At 42.3% G+C, this 13,087-nt stretch overlaps 1 protein-coding gene across 3 annotated transcripts in view; it reads left to right on the top strand.

Moving 5' to 3' along the window:
* The window catches only part of SORBS1 (sorbin and SH3 domain containing 1), a 176,765-nt gene that overhangs the window by 40,782 nt on the left and 122,896 nt on the right, over positions 1–13,087 (top strand). For all 3 annotated transcript variants that reach the window (XM_075505037.1, XM_075505036.1, XM_075505044.1), the window contains exon 2: positions 4,197–4,255. The gene's annotated coding sequence lies outside the window, so the exon portion shown is untranslated. The remainder of the gene's footprint in view (positions 1–4,196; positions 4,256–13,087) is intronic.

Raw genomic sequence — 13,087 nt, 5'->3', positions numbered from 1 at the left:
TCGATCAAAAGGCCTGGCACGCAGCTGCGATGAGAGTGAAGTTTTGAACAGCCTGGCACCAATCTCTGCATCCCACCAGCCTGGCTGATCCCCACATGGCCTTTGGCACCATGTGAGAGTGGGCACTGCTGAAGTCCTGCCTCTGGATCGCTGAGCCAAATGCTCTGGGGAAGGAAAGGACAAGGGGCAGGAAGACATGTCGTCCACCTGAAGATACGGTGTGGTTAGAGAGGGGCAGATATTCAGCAGTTGACACTCAATGCAGTAAATTCAGGACAATATTCGCTCCAACAAAATCAAAGAAGAACAGGGAAATGTTCTTACCCTTTCTGGCACAGAATAGCTCATATTAGGGTACAAAACATCTCTGTTTAAGCTTCCTCCTGGGTTTTGCATACAGGAGACTGTCTGGATTTGTTGGATACCAGGCAGACCTCTGCCAGGTCTCCTAACTTGTTTTTGCTTAAATGCTTAACAGGTATGGCAGAAGTATTGGCTGGGAGGTTGAACAGAGCGCAAGTGAAAAGCAAAAAGCTCATGGTGAACAGTAATTAAGAAGTAGTGCAAAGGGTGGTTTGGGAGGAGGCAATGAAGTGGAATAGTTATGAATGAGATTTCTGCACGAGATGCAGGGAATGTTGCCCAGAATATCTCCTTCTACCTCTAGCAACTTCCAGTATCGCAGCATCTTTATTGATGGTATCGAAGATATGTACTTTTGTTGCTCCTACCTGGATATACAAACATTTCACACTTGTAAGTCATTTAGAAAATCTACTTGAGCCCTAACATAGGGCCTCAGTCAGAACATATGTTCTGTACATTTTGCATAGTGCTTAATTTAAATGTTAATAATTTAGATACTGTACTCTCATCTTGCTCAAGCTGTTTGGAAGCTGCATGGCTGCCACCTAAGCAAAAGTTAGACCACTGCGCTTGCCAGAAAGGAAATCTATGCATATTTTGCCCTCATGAGACCATTTTGCAGGGAGCGGGTGGTATCCTGGATACTTTCTTCAAGCTGTAAATCAGCAGTTTAAAAGCAGAATTTCATTTTGCTGTTACTGCCTTTCTAGCGGTTAGGAATGTAGTTGCAATGTGTGTCTGATCCTCAGGGATATCTGTAGGAAGCATGTGTTAGTGATTGAACTTAATTGGACTCTCAAAGAATTTCTCCTCCATCGCAAACCAATGGAAACAACAGTCCTCTGGTGCTCTGAATTAACATTAGATAAGAATGGTTCATGTCAGAGTTACTTATCTAATGGCAACACTTACTATTACTGCTATTCATAATAATGTTTGCTCCAGTATACTTAGGCATTTTGCTGTCTTGTGGTGTATGGAAAGTCCATGATTTTCCTTGAGCAATGTTGCTGGAGTCAGGGTATATGTATCTCACTTACGGTTTTCAGCCTTTGACTGTACCTTCTAACCCAAAACATCCAGGACCTCTTTTTTAAAAGAGGTCTGACCTTTTTTTTTTGTTTGTTTCTATTTTCAGAGGCATTTATTTGTGAAGTGTGACTGAGGGTAGGGCACGATTTGAGTCAAAAAGCTTTTGTGCAGGCAAACAATCCAAGTTTGACACATTATAGGCAACCTGTAGTCGGCATTTGCCGCTCATAAATTAATACAAGGGAAAAAACCCAGTAACCTCTGTGTTTTCCTTAACAGCAGCGGCATTAGAGCATGAGAAAGTCAGATTATGACTTGAGTGGCTTTGGTCCCGTGGCTAAAAGATAGGTGTTGAACAGGGGATTTGATCCAGAGTAAGTGTAGGATAGAAAGGGAAGATACAGCTGTGTCACTGCTACTGTGCCTCTCCTTTTTCTTTATTAGAGTTCCTCTATAGGGATGTCAGCACATCATAGTGCCCAAATTGGGTAAATAGTGTTACTCTTCCTGCTTTACAGACAGTAAGTGAGAAATTAAGAGCTGAATGACACAGGAAGGCAGACAGCCAGGCTAGGCATGCAGGCAAAATGTCTCTGCTGGTGAAAGGGGCTTTAGGGTACCAATGGTACCACATGATATCTGATTGGTATACCCAACAGTGTTACGGCATGGTTACAGGTTGCACTACCCAGTGTGGTGGGCTTGATCTATTGACTCTTGAGGAAAATGAGGCTCTGAACCTGAGGAGATGGGGAGAAGAGGGATGGAGGTGTTCCTAGAGTTTTAGTCCTTACTTCTGGGCTCAAGTAACTGGTGAGGTGGGTTGCTTTCTGAGAGGGAGGAAGAGGTAGGAAAGTTGATGGGAATTTTACTTACTCCCCAGAGCAACACTGTGGGGAGGGAAATATTCCTCACTGACTGGAGTACCCAGAAGAACATATCAACATGTGCATAAACCTTGTGACTGAGAAAGGAACAGTAGGATAGAAAAGCAGTGGTGTGCTGTGCACCTAGTGTAGAGCAGCTCCCCAGAAGGGCTTCTACTGTGCCGGATGATGGGCTAATATTTGATGTGAGGAGTTACCTGCCAGTGTAGGCAGGAGCCCTTCCCCGTGACAGAAGGTATGTTGGAGAGAGGTTTTTTTTTTCCCCTCCTGCTTCAGGACTACAGCTGTCCTGACTCACATGTAAAACTTCCAGGATGAGAAAGGGAAGTTTGGACATGATATATCCAGCTGAATGAGTACTTTTCATCCTATAGTGCCCTTCCCACTGGGGAGAAGCTGGTGTCTTTTCCCCATCCAGAGGAACCTACTGATCTACCATTTGAGAAGCAAACAAAGAAGCAGGGAGGAAGTTTTCAGTTTTGAAAAGCACCTTCTGCATTGAGAACAGGCAGGTATTCACTGAGAGTATACAGAAGGCATAAATGTTCCCTTATCAGGGTCCAAATACAATGATGATGCAAAACCATGAGCTCTACCTGTCCTAAGGCTCTGTAGCACGGGGTGAAAGACAGCTTGGAGCATGGGCCCTGCTTGTATCATTCACACTGGACTCAGAGAGTATGAGTTGAATTCTGCCACTTGCTGGTATTTCTAATCATTTGTCCTTGGTGGCAGCAGCAGAGAATGAATTTCCCAGCTGCTATCACCTGCTCTTGAAAACATGTAGAGAAGTGCCTGTTGCAGGTGGGGAGGTTGGCAGGTGAGTTTCCACTATATGGCCTTAATGAGGTGAGAAAAACCTAGATTTAACCTTAAGCAGAGATCCTGAAACCAGATCTTCTACAGGGTTTAGATCTCATTGAAATACTCTGAGTAGCTTTTGCAGATCTGTCTTTCTCAGCTCTGCTCTCAATTGATTCTTAGGGAGACCTGCAGGAAGAGACAGGCAAAGGGCAACTTCTTCGGGCAGGAGGAGGCACTTCCCTGAGAGACTGCAAGATGGAGAAGCAGCAGCATAATGCCCACAGGAGGGAACTGGCTCTGTGGCACACCCACTGTATCCCTACATATAGGTATCCATAGGCTGTGTCCTTGGCAAGTAGGAAGACACCTGACTAAATAGTGATGGCCACAGTTGTAAGGCAGACTTCTCTGTACATGAGAACTTTTGTCCTAGTCCTGACTCATCATAACTTTGTATTAAACACAAAATAGTAAGAGTAGCGTTAGAACATTTGTATACATCAATCAAGCTGCCATTTATGTGACAAGCTAGAAGAATTTAAGTATTTACCAACTTGCATGGTATTTTTAGAATGTTGAGAACACTCTTGAAAAATTTCAAAGGTGATGAGTAGAAGTTATTCTGTATAAGTTGTATATGGTGTTTCCATATTTGGCTCTATTTTAACCTGTTATGGAATCCAGTACCTTCTTGTCACCAAGTGAGCTTGTGTCTGATGTATTAGATCAAAACATATTCCTGTCTCCAAATGCTAACAGCAGCACATTCAGCTCTGGATTTCAGAGGCTAAAGTGGGTGTTGCAGGAAGTTTGGCACTGTTTCTCTTTATAGAATAATAAACACAGATGATGTTGCCTTGGGTTTCATATAGACATGGAGGCTCTTGCCTCCTAAAAGCTGATTCATGGACACATGGTGACTCTCAGCTTTAAAAAATAACAATACTAGTTGAAGTAGATAGGCTAGAAATAATTGTCACATTTTTCTAGCAGACCCTAGGGTGGTGGTTTCTTTTATTTTAGACTGAGAGAACATTTTATAGTTCATTTTTTCTAACAGCTGCATTAGATTATTGTATTCTATAACACTTTTTTTTTCTTTTCCAGGAGGAGTCCAGAACATACCTGTAGAGCTTTGGCTTCTCTTTCTCCAAGCTCTGCCAAAGGTATGTACTTATGCACTGTTACTCTCCACAGTATTCATCTCAAATGTAGTAAGGAAACTTTCAGAAAAGTAAGTTTCTGCCAAAGCTATTGGCAGAAGACGACTACTTCCTTGATTTTTTAATGCAATATTTTAAACATAATACAAAGGTCTTCCCCAGAAAGTTGCATTGAATCAGAACTAAGCATGAGAATTCAGGTTAATGCATACAACAGTGGCCATCCTGCTTGTACTGACTGTTCCAAGTGATGTTCAAGGTTGGGCTGCCTGGTAATGGATAAACACTTGGTTTCAGAGGCTCCAGAACAAGAACAGAGCTATTTACTAGCAGGTCTACACTGACTTCAAAATCATGGCCAGTGTCTGTTAGTTAATATGATTCCCCAAGGTTATACCCTAATTCAGTTATCACTCCTGGGCAAATAACGTGGCAAAATGGAAGCACTGTGTCCTTCCCTTGCTGAGTCTGTGAGTCTTCCTAGCTGTCTGTGAGAAGGTCTTGTTTTCTAATGAAGCACTGAATCAGGGTTGTACTGCTCCTCCTCAGCAGCTTGGTACCTGAAGCAGTTTTACCAGGAGAATTGCCTGATGTTGCCTGATGTGCCTGACTTTCAGCAGATGTGTAAAATTTTGACCTAAAAATAGGATAACATAGCAAATAAGAACCTGATGTTCAAATGTTCAAAGCTGTCCCTGCCGTCTAGTTTGTTGTATAACTTGGAAGAACTGAAATAGCTTTTGTGGCAATAATTGTTAGCATATGATTGCAGAGTTAAGAATAAATAATAGTGTTTTTCTATAAACATGTCTGTAAAAGCCCATAATATAGTATGATATTTCTATGGTTTGTCTGAACTAATGCAAAGAACTGTAGAATCATAGAATAGTTTGGGTTGGAAGGGGGCTTTAAAGGTCATCTAGTCCAACCCCCGCTGCAATGAGCAGGGACATCTTCAACTAGATCAGGTTGCTCAGAGCCTCGTCCAACCTGACCTTGAATGTCTCCAGGGATGGGGCATCTACCGCCTGTCTGGGCAACCTGTTCCAGTGTTTCACCACCCTCATCATAAAGTATTTCTTCCTCATATCTAGTCTAAATCTACCCACTTTTAGTTTAAAACCATTACCCCTTGTCCTATGTAGTCTAGTGATTAATTTCTATATAATTCTATAGGACGCTGCAAAATTCCTGAGTAAAAAGTCTGTGCTTTCTAATGAACTCTACATGTCAGCTTGACAGTGTCTGCCTGGTAGTAGAGATAGCAATGTATGATGAGAAACAGTGGGACTGATTTTTTTGGTTTGTTTGTTTCTTGTTTTTTCTTCCTTTTGAGCAGAGTGCAGGAACTAATTCCTTTGAACCATCACACCACTTCAGCTTTGACTACTACAATTTGTACTCCCCACTGTACCTTCTAAACATGCATACCCCCTCCTTGTAGTTGGAGTGAATGGTGCCCCAGGTTCTCAATGAGCCATGGGCAGGGAAGGTGCTGGTTCTCTCTTTCAGTGTCCCAAGAACCATGAACATTTTCTAGCTCTGCATTTGGAAAGCCAGATATTCCCTGACCCTGTGTGAACTCGCCAATGCTTTTCTGCCTCCATAGACCCCTCTTTTCAGTGTGGAAGAAAGAACTGAGAATGATTCAGAATTATTTTATGCAGAGTTTTCCCAAGTCATTCTCAGCCGCCCATGGGTTTTCCTGGAAGAGTGGTATACAATAGGCCTTTGTCTCCAAATGGATTTATTTATTATTTTTGAATCTAAATGCCTAGCTTGACCCCAATCTTAAAGGGCTTTTTAGTCCCTGAGGCTCAGCAGTTCATCCTTGAAACCTTTTGAAGATGTGACTCTTCTGTGAATATACAAGGTATCATAAATCTGTTCAGTACTAGAATGAATGCAAATTATTCTAATTATATCTGAGTCAGAGCTTGTTACATTTTAAAGGAACTAGAGACAAAGCAGAATGGCTATGAAAGAAGTTTTATGGTTTCTACAGAAATACATTTTTTTGAATAAGGTCTGGATTCTTTGAGAAAACCAGTGCATGTGGGGAGGGGGGCATACTCTCAGCAACAGGTTTGCAGTTCCTACAAGCTGTGAGCTCTGAATTGGTCATGTAAGATTAGTTGCTCAGTTAACTATTCTTTTGATGTTTGGGTACTTGAAACCTTGTTCTTTAGAGGCAAAATAAAACAATGAATGGATCCCCATCTTCTCCTGTTTGCTTCAAATTAGTTTGCATTAAGCATGAAGGCATTGTGCCACTTGTCCAGCTGGTAATACAACAGTTGTTTTAATTTGAAAATAATGTTGCTCAAACAATGAGGACTTCACCAAGACGTTTACATTCTTCTGGTTAAAAGTGTTTGTGTGGTTTTTTTGCTGGCCTCTGATCAGGTAGAATAAGAGTGTGGTTTTAACTTAGCCTGTTTAAAGGTCCCCTCCCCATTTTAGTTTGACTCTACTAAGTAGTTTGGCCTTGTGGAACACGGCTTTCATGTGAAAATCCTCTCACATGTGAGCTCTGATATTTGATGAGCTGAAAAGTTCATGAAAATGATTATAGCTTCAGGGAAGTGTTCTTGACACCAGTTACAATAGGTAGAGAGCTGCAGCCAGGTTTTGGTGGGTTTTTTTTTCCTCAAGAGCTGAACACTTGCAACTGAGTGGGAATTTCTGTAAAGGGTTCAGCTTCCAGTCATATGAGGGCAGATTTTCTAAAGTGTTTCTTTTCTGGTCTTTCTGAAAGTCTTTGTTCCTAACTCGTTCCACTAAGTAGCTTTGCCCCTCCTTGCCCCCCCCCCCCCCCCCCCCCCCTTTTCGGATCTGTAATACTGCTCACTTGATAAATGGTGCACACCTTTCCTCCCAGAGAGATACTCATTTATACCAAATCCACACTCTGAAAATTGTGTTGGTTGCAGGTAAATACATTTTGACTAGTACTGAAATCTTATCATACGTGATCCTGAAAAATGAGAGAAAAGAGGGTTATTAGTTAATCTGTTTTACTGCTGTGCTGATATAGCTGTGTTCCCTGCAACAAATTTTTGTACTGCTTGGTCCAATCTACTTTTAAGTGACTGAAGTGGTGGAATATTTTTTTATGCCACTGAAGAAACTGTATAAAGTCCAATAGATTTCACTGTTACAGGAATTTTTCCTAGTAGAGTTGTCTTTTGCATAATTTTAGACTTGCTTCCATCGGATATAGCTCCTTTTCTTTTTAATGCACACTGATAATTGTGAAAACTTTCCCAATTCATCATTTAGTCAAATCTCTTTCAAGGCTAAAATATCAAGAGTGCTGTTAACAAAACTGTATTAAAATGAATAGGAAAGACATCCTGACCCTAGGATGCAGTTTTTGGAGGTAGATGGCTGGATGGGCGCCATCCAGCACTCCTTGTCTCAGAGCCCCTATGAGCATGCCACAACAGTGATTCTTTATATCCCTGGATTTCATGTCAACAGTGCAGATTGTTGAGATTATGGGGTAAGACTTGTCATCACCAGCTTCACCATTAGGAGCAACCTGACAGAGAGAGAACAAACCCCAAAGATTTCTGTTTGTACAAGTTGTAGACATTTCTGATGTGGTTGGTTTGTCTCCGTAGGTGCTAACCTGAGGCTAGATGACATGAAGGCCTGACACTCCTGCTGCCCCATTGGGTTTGTTCCATTAGCATCACCATATTTTATTCATTGGCTCCAAGACCAAGACATCATACATTCCCTGTTTGTTTGAGCATTCACTGCTTGTGTGGTGTCAGTGATGAATCACCCAGCTCCTTTTTGGTCACTGAAATAAAAACTATGCATCCAGTCTGCCACTGGGGTTTCTCTTTCACAATTAATTCTAACACAGGACACGATACAGTCAAACCCAGAGAAAAATCATGCCAAGAGTGGTGTGAAAAATGTACAGGACCACTCCTGTCTCTTCAGCCAATATTAAAGAGAAAGCAGAGATTTGAAATATTTGTTTAAAATTACGTTAACGTGGGGGTCTGGAGGGAGATAACATAAAGGCAGAGTGGTTGTAGCTGAGCATAGCCTCACATCCATAGTGCTGAGCTCCCAAACTCTATCCTGATTCAAACATGGAAAGAGTAGATAGGGCCATTTCCAGTGCTACGATGTTTTGTTAGACCACTTCAACCGTTGCATCCTTTAGCTTTGAAACTGCAGTGTCACCAAACAGCTGCATTTTTTTTTAATTCCAGAAACTTCTGACAGTCAGCAAGGATTGTATCCAAACAGTCTCACTGGGTATTAGTGCACAGCTTGTTCCAGCAAATGCATTATTACCTATTAAACATTTATACAGCACCATAAAGTTAGACAAGGATTCATAAACATAAATAAGACCTGTTCTTTGCACTGTAGAGCCTCCAGTCTAAATCATGCCTAGATTATGACATACAGCAGAGCTGCTTGTAGGAGGGATGGTGAGAAATGTTTGAAGGAAAAGTGATTTCTGAGAATGGGATTTGCAGGTCTAGGAACTAAAAACTCAGAAGATGTAAAAAGAGTGAAAATAGGAATTGAAGCAATATAACAAGTTTAGGAGGTAGTAAAGAATGGAAAAGAAGTTGTTAGCTATGAGATAAGCTTGAACATGAAATGGGCAGGAATGGATAGGAGAATTCTCTCTTGCCACTTTTTAACATTCAAGCAGAGATGGCTTCAGTATCCAGATCTGATTGAAAGCATCTTGCAGATTTTGAGGATAGGACACTTTGGGTGGCTTTCTACCAACATTCACTGCATACCAGCAGAATGGAATAAAATTTGCGAAAGTCTCTGTCTTGAAAAGCAGTACGTATAGTTTCTTTGGTCTGCCCTGATCAAAATGCAAGTGTTCCTTCATTACCTATTGGTTTGGAGGTCTGCACTTCCCCCCCCACCCCGTGCTCCACCTGGGAAGCTTCTTTTATTGGTCTGGTGCTTCCAGAACTGGATTTCTTTTCTCTACCACTAGAATTCAGTTAATACTGAATTCTTGAGGCTTCTTGCAGTTTTCCCCTTTCTTTTTTTTACAGCAATATCAAGGAATTAAAAAACAAAGGGTGGTACAGATGTTTTTATTTGTTGCCTGGAATCTGTCCTATATGGGGAGCTGCAGGAAACACTGCATAATGAGCTTCCAGCCAAATGGAATCTCAGTAAATCTGTAAGGCTACTGGACTGTATAGGAGGAGAGAAATAATGATATTATTATCTAGGGCTGGCCCTAAGCAAAGCTGTCTAGAGGACTAGATTGCTCTTTAAAAAAAAAAAAAAAAAAAAAGGAAGAAAAAAGAAAGCCAGGTCCTCTCTGGTCTGGGAAACCAAAACTGTGTGATAGAAAGAGTACATGAAACAGAGAGGTAGTTGATGTTGAGAAAGGAGTGGCACCTTCCAGCAGCATCAGTTGCTGCTTTTCCTCCTTGCTGTCTGTTGGCAGTACTGGGAACAGCAGAGCTCCACAGCAGTATTGACATTATTCAGACACATTCAATCTTGTCCATATTGCTGAGAAGCTTTTAGCCTGTTAAAACTAGTGAGTGCAAGTTCTTAGTAGTTCGGAAAAATAATTTCATGGTAGTGCTACAAAATTATGTTGGTTTCTGCCGATTTTGTTTGTGGTGCCCTGAGATTTCATCTGAGATCTGGGCACAGTGCAAGTATAGCGAAAGACAATTGCCACTCTGAGTATACAACCTTGATACATGTTTTTGAAACACCGGAAGGTGAAGTGACTCAGCTCAGGTCCTGGAGAGAGACTCTGGGTAAGGCTGGAAATGAAACGAAGGTCTTTGTCTAAGGCTTTTCAGTGCCTACATGCCCATTTTGTCCCTGCAACAAATCTGCATGTGGCATTTCAAAAGGAAAATTTTTCTTTGCCCAGCACTGCACTTAACGTTCTCAGACCATTACACTTCTCTTTGCTTTCCCTCACCCCCACGCTCATTTTTAATATACAGATATCAGAGGAGTTGCTAAACATTTGGCTGAATGCAGCAATTTTTATCGGAGTGCTCACAGAATGTGGGAAATCACACGCTGGAGTGCTGCTTGCACAGAGACAGCAAATTCAGGAGTAATGCTGTCAGGAAAGGGATGTCCTGTCACCAGCTTTGTTCTCCAACACAATTGCCAGTGAAGCGAGGGGGCTGGTCGTGCCCTCTGTCCTGCCTGCCGACTCTGCCAGCTCAAGTCCATTTGTGAGCAGTTCTGCAGCATGACAACTGCCACGGCTGTGGGACACAGAGAAACAGCACAGCTACTGGGTACTCCCTGCTTGGGACTGAGATCAGGGTGGGGACTTTAAAGAATGAAGACCCTGTTGACAAGTACTTTTGTGGACTGTTTCTGTGTAAGCCTCCATCCAGAGGGCTTTGACCCTGGTTTGGACAAAATCTGCATGACTTTAGTTTCTAGTTTCAGGTTTCTTGGTGCTTGGGTTCTTCTGCTGATCTGATCTATTGGCAGCTGCTAGCACTTCATAGTCTGATGCTCACCCTCTCCTTGGGGCAGGGCTGGCTGACCAGCCTACGGAGTGTGGTTACGTGCTCCTTTTGTAGACCGATGACAGCATTCAGGACTTGGCCTAAAGTGAGTAGTCCTGCTCAGAGAGACATAATATTGCATGGGAGGGGATGGAAGTGCTGCACCCATCCCTCTCCCCACAAAACCTATCTCTACATATGAGTGAGCAGAAGTTGTACTGCCCTAAAATTGGGGTTACAGTACCAGTCCAGCTGGAGTGTGTTCCTTTTAGGTTTGATCTACAGTTAACATAAGCTTGTGAAACTGGCTTGAATTGGCGTGATATTGAAACCAATTTTGGAAACATGAAGCAGAGCAAAGGTAATTTGTATAAAAGTCTAGTGCCACTGCAGGCACTGGTGCCAAGGAAAGACAGCTGGAGAGAGGGAAATGTCACAGAGAAGGGGGATGGGACCTGTGAAGTATCTATAAACTTAAGATTTGTATCTGTAAATGAGACTTTAGTGGCAGCTAGAAAACAGGGGGGTGAGGTAGAAGGGAAAGTGGCAAATGATGCAGATACTAATCCTGCTTCGCTAAATATTTCCAAGAAATAAAATTTCATCCCTGGAAGAAAAATAAAAAATGCCAAAGCCAAAGTTGATAGTCTGAAGGTGAAATGGGAACCAAAGCCTGTGCCAAGGTTAAACCTTCTTTTTTTCTCCTCCCCATGTATTATGACAGGGGAAGAGGCAGAGACTGCTGGTTTTTGCCTGCCCTCAGAACCAAGCTGGGCAGGTTGATTAAGGGATGCTTGCACTATTTTAGGAGTGGATCTGAAAGATCAAGGAGATAAATTGTTACTTGCATTGGAACAAGTGTGTGTGTGGGGAGAAAATAAAGGGTGAAACACATGGGGGACATCTGCTCCAAGGAGGCGTTTTAGAAATAAGCTTCAGCAAGAGGGAAAGAGAAGCAGTTGTGCTGCATGCAGGGGACCACCAGGGCTGCAGTGAGAAACAGGAGAGAAGAGGAGGCCGAGCCAGTGATAAGGCTTCAGGCAAATCCAAGAAAGAGGCAGAGCAAAGACCCAGACTGTAACATTTTGGCTGAGACACCTCTCTAGTCTAGACTGAAAGTGAAAATTTGAAGTGTCTGTGAATAGTACACTGCCTTTAACCTAGACCCAGCTCAGGGAAAGGAACAGGGCGCTTTGGACTTGTGCTGAAAGCAGGGTAGGTGGTAAACATGCAGAATGATTTATCAGAAATGGTGTGTCCTTCATGGAGGGGACATACCACTCTGTAATCAGGAGGGAAATGAGCTGTCTGGAGAACATTAAGCCAGCCAAAGAGGGAAGGTGCTAGGTTAGGGCTTTCAGACTTTACTTTTTACTGTGCCACAGGTTCTTTAGGTGACCTAGAGCAGAGCACTTAAGAGTACATTCAGATGTTTGGTTCTAGGTCTTCAGAGGTGCCAGGTGCATTGCTCTGGAAGTACAGATGATCATACTTGTTCCTAAGTATCTGGTTTACCTGAACCTGACTTGTTCTCTTGGCTTTTACTTTGTTGCACTGAACTGTAAAAGATTTCACTTTAAGTTCTTCTGTGGAGCTGTGGTTTCATGGCTGGTGTAAACTGATCCAAGTCCTGGCTGCCACTGAAATAATATGCCCCACTCTACCCCTACTCCAACTTCACCCTTACCTTGTGTTATCTCTAGTGTTGGTGGGACAGGTAAATTGGGAACTGATCCAGCTAAAAATTCACCCAGCAAAGACAAAATGGTGCCTCACTGACCTGGGGAAGCTGCTATGTATCTTCTCAAATAGGAGAGATGCCCAGCTGTAGCTTTCCCAGAATTGCTGCTTGGTTTCTTGTATGACACCCTGAGGCTTCTGGTACTGATAAAGGCTTTTGGATTAAGTAAATCAGTGATCTGATCAACTGTGGCATCTCCCAGGTCCTTTTTTCTGGAAAGTAAGTTTTTTTCCCCTTGCATTGCTGAAATTACTGTCCTTGTTTCTCTAGTTGTCTGAGTTCCTATCTTTTTCACATTGCTCATGGGAGACTCATCCAAAGCCCACTGAAAGCAATAATAGAATTCATGTTACTGATAGCAGACTTTGGATCAGAAATAAATTCAGTTATTATGCCTGGGGGTTGTACTGTTTATACTCCATGGCTCAATTTATGTATCCCGTGATGTACCACTAAAGACAAATTGGAAGAAAATTCATCCTATGTATCCAATTGTTTCTATTACCCTTTGAATTTATGGGAACTCTTTCCCGTACTTAGAGACCACAATTGCCCTAGAATTGATCTAATCCCTGTTTTCATAAAACCTCT

The sequence above is a fragment of the Mycteria americana genome, chromosome 6 (assembly GCF_035582795.1).
Source record: "Mycteria americana isolate JAX WOST 10 ecotype Jacksonville Zoo and Gardens chromosome 6, USCA_MyAme_1.0, whole genome shotgun sequence".
NCBI classification, from domain to species: domain Eukaryota; kingdom Metazoa; phylum Chordata; class Aves; order Ciconiiformes; family Ciconiidae; genus Mycteria; species Mycteria americana.
This window is presented reverse-complemented; position numbering and strand designations above follow the sequence as displayed.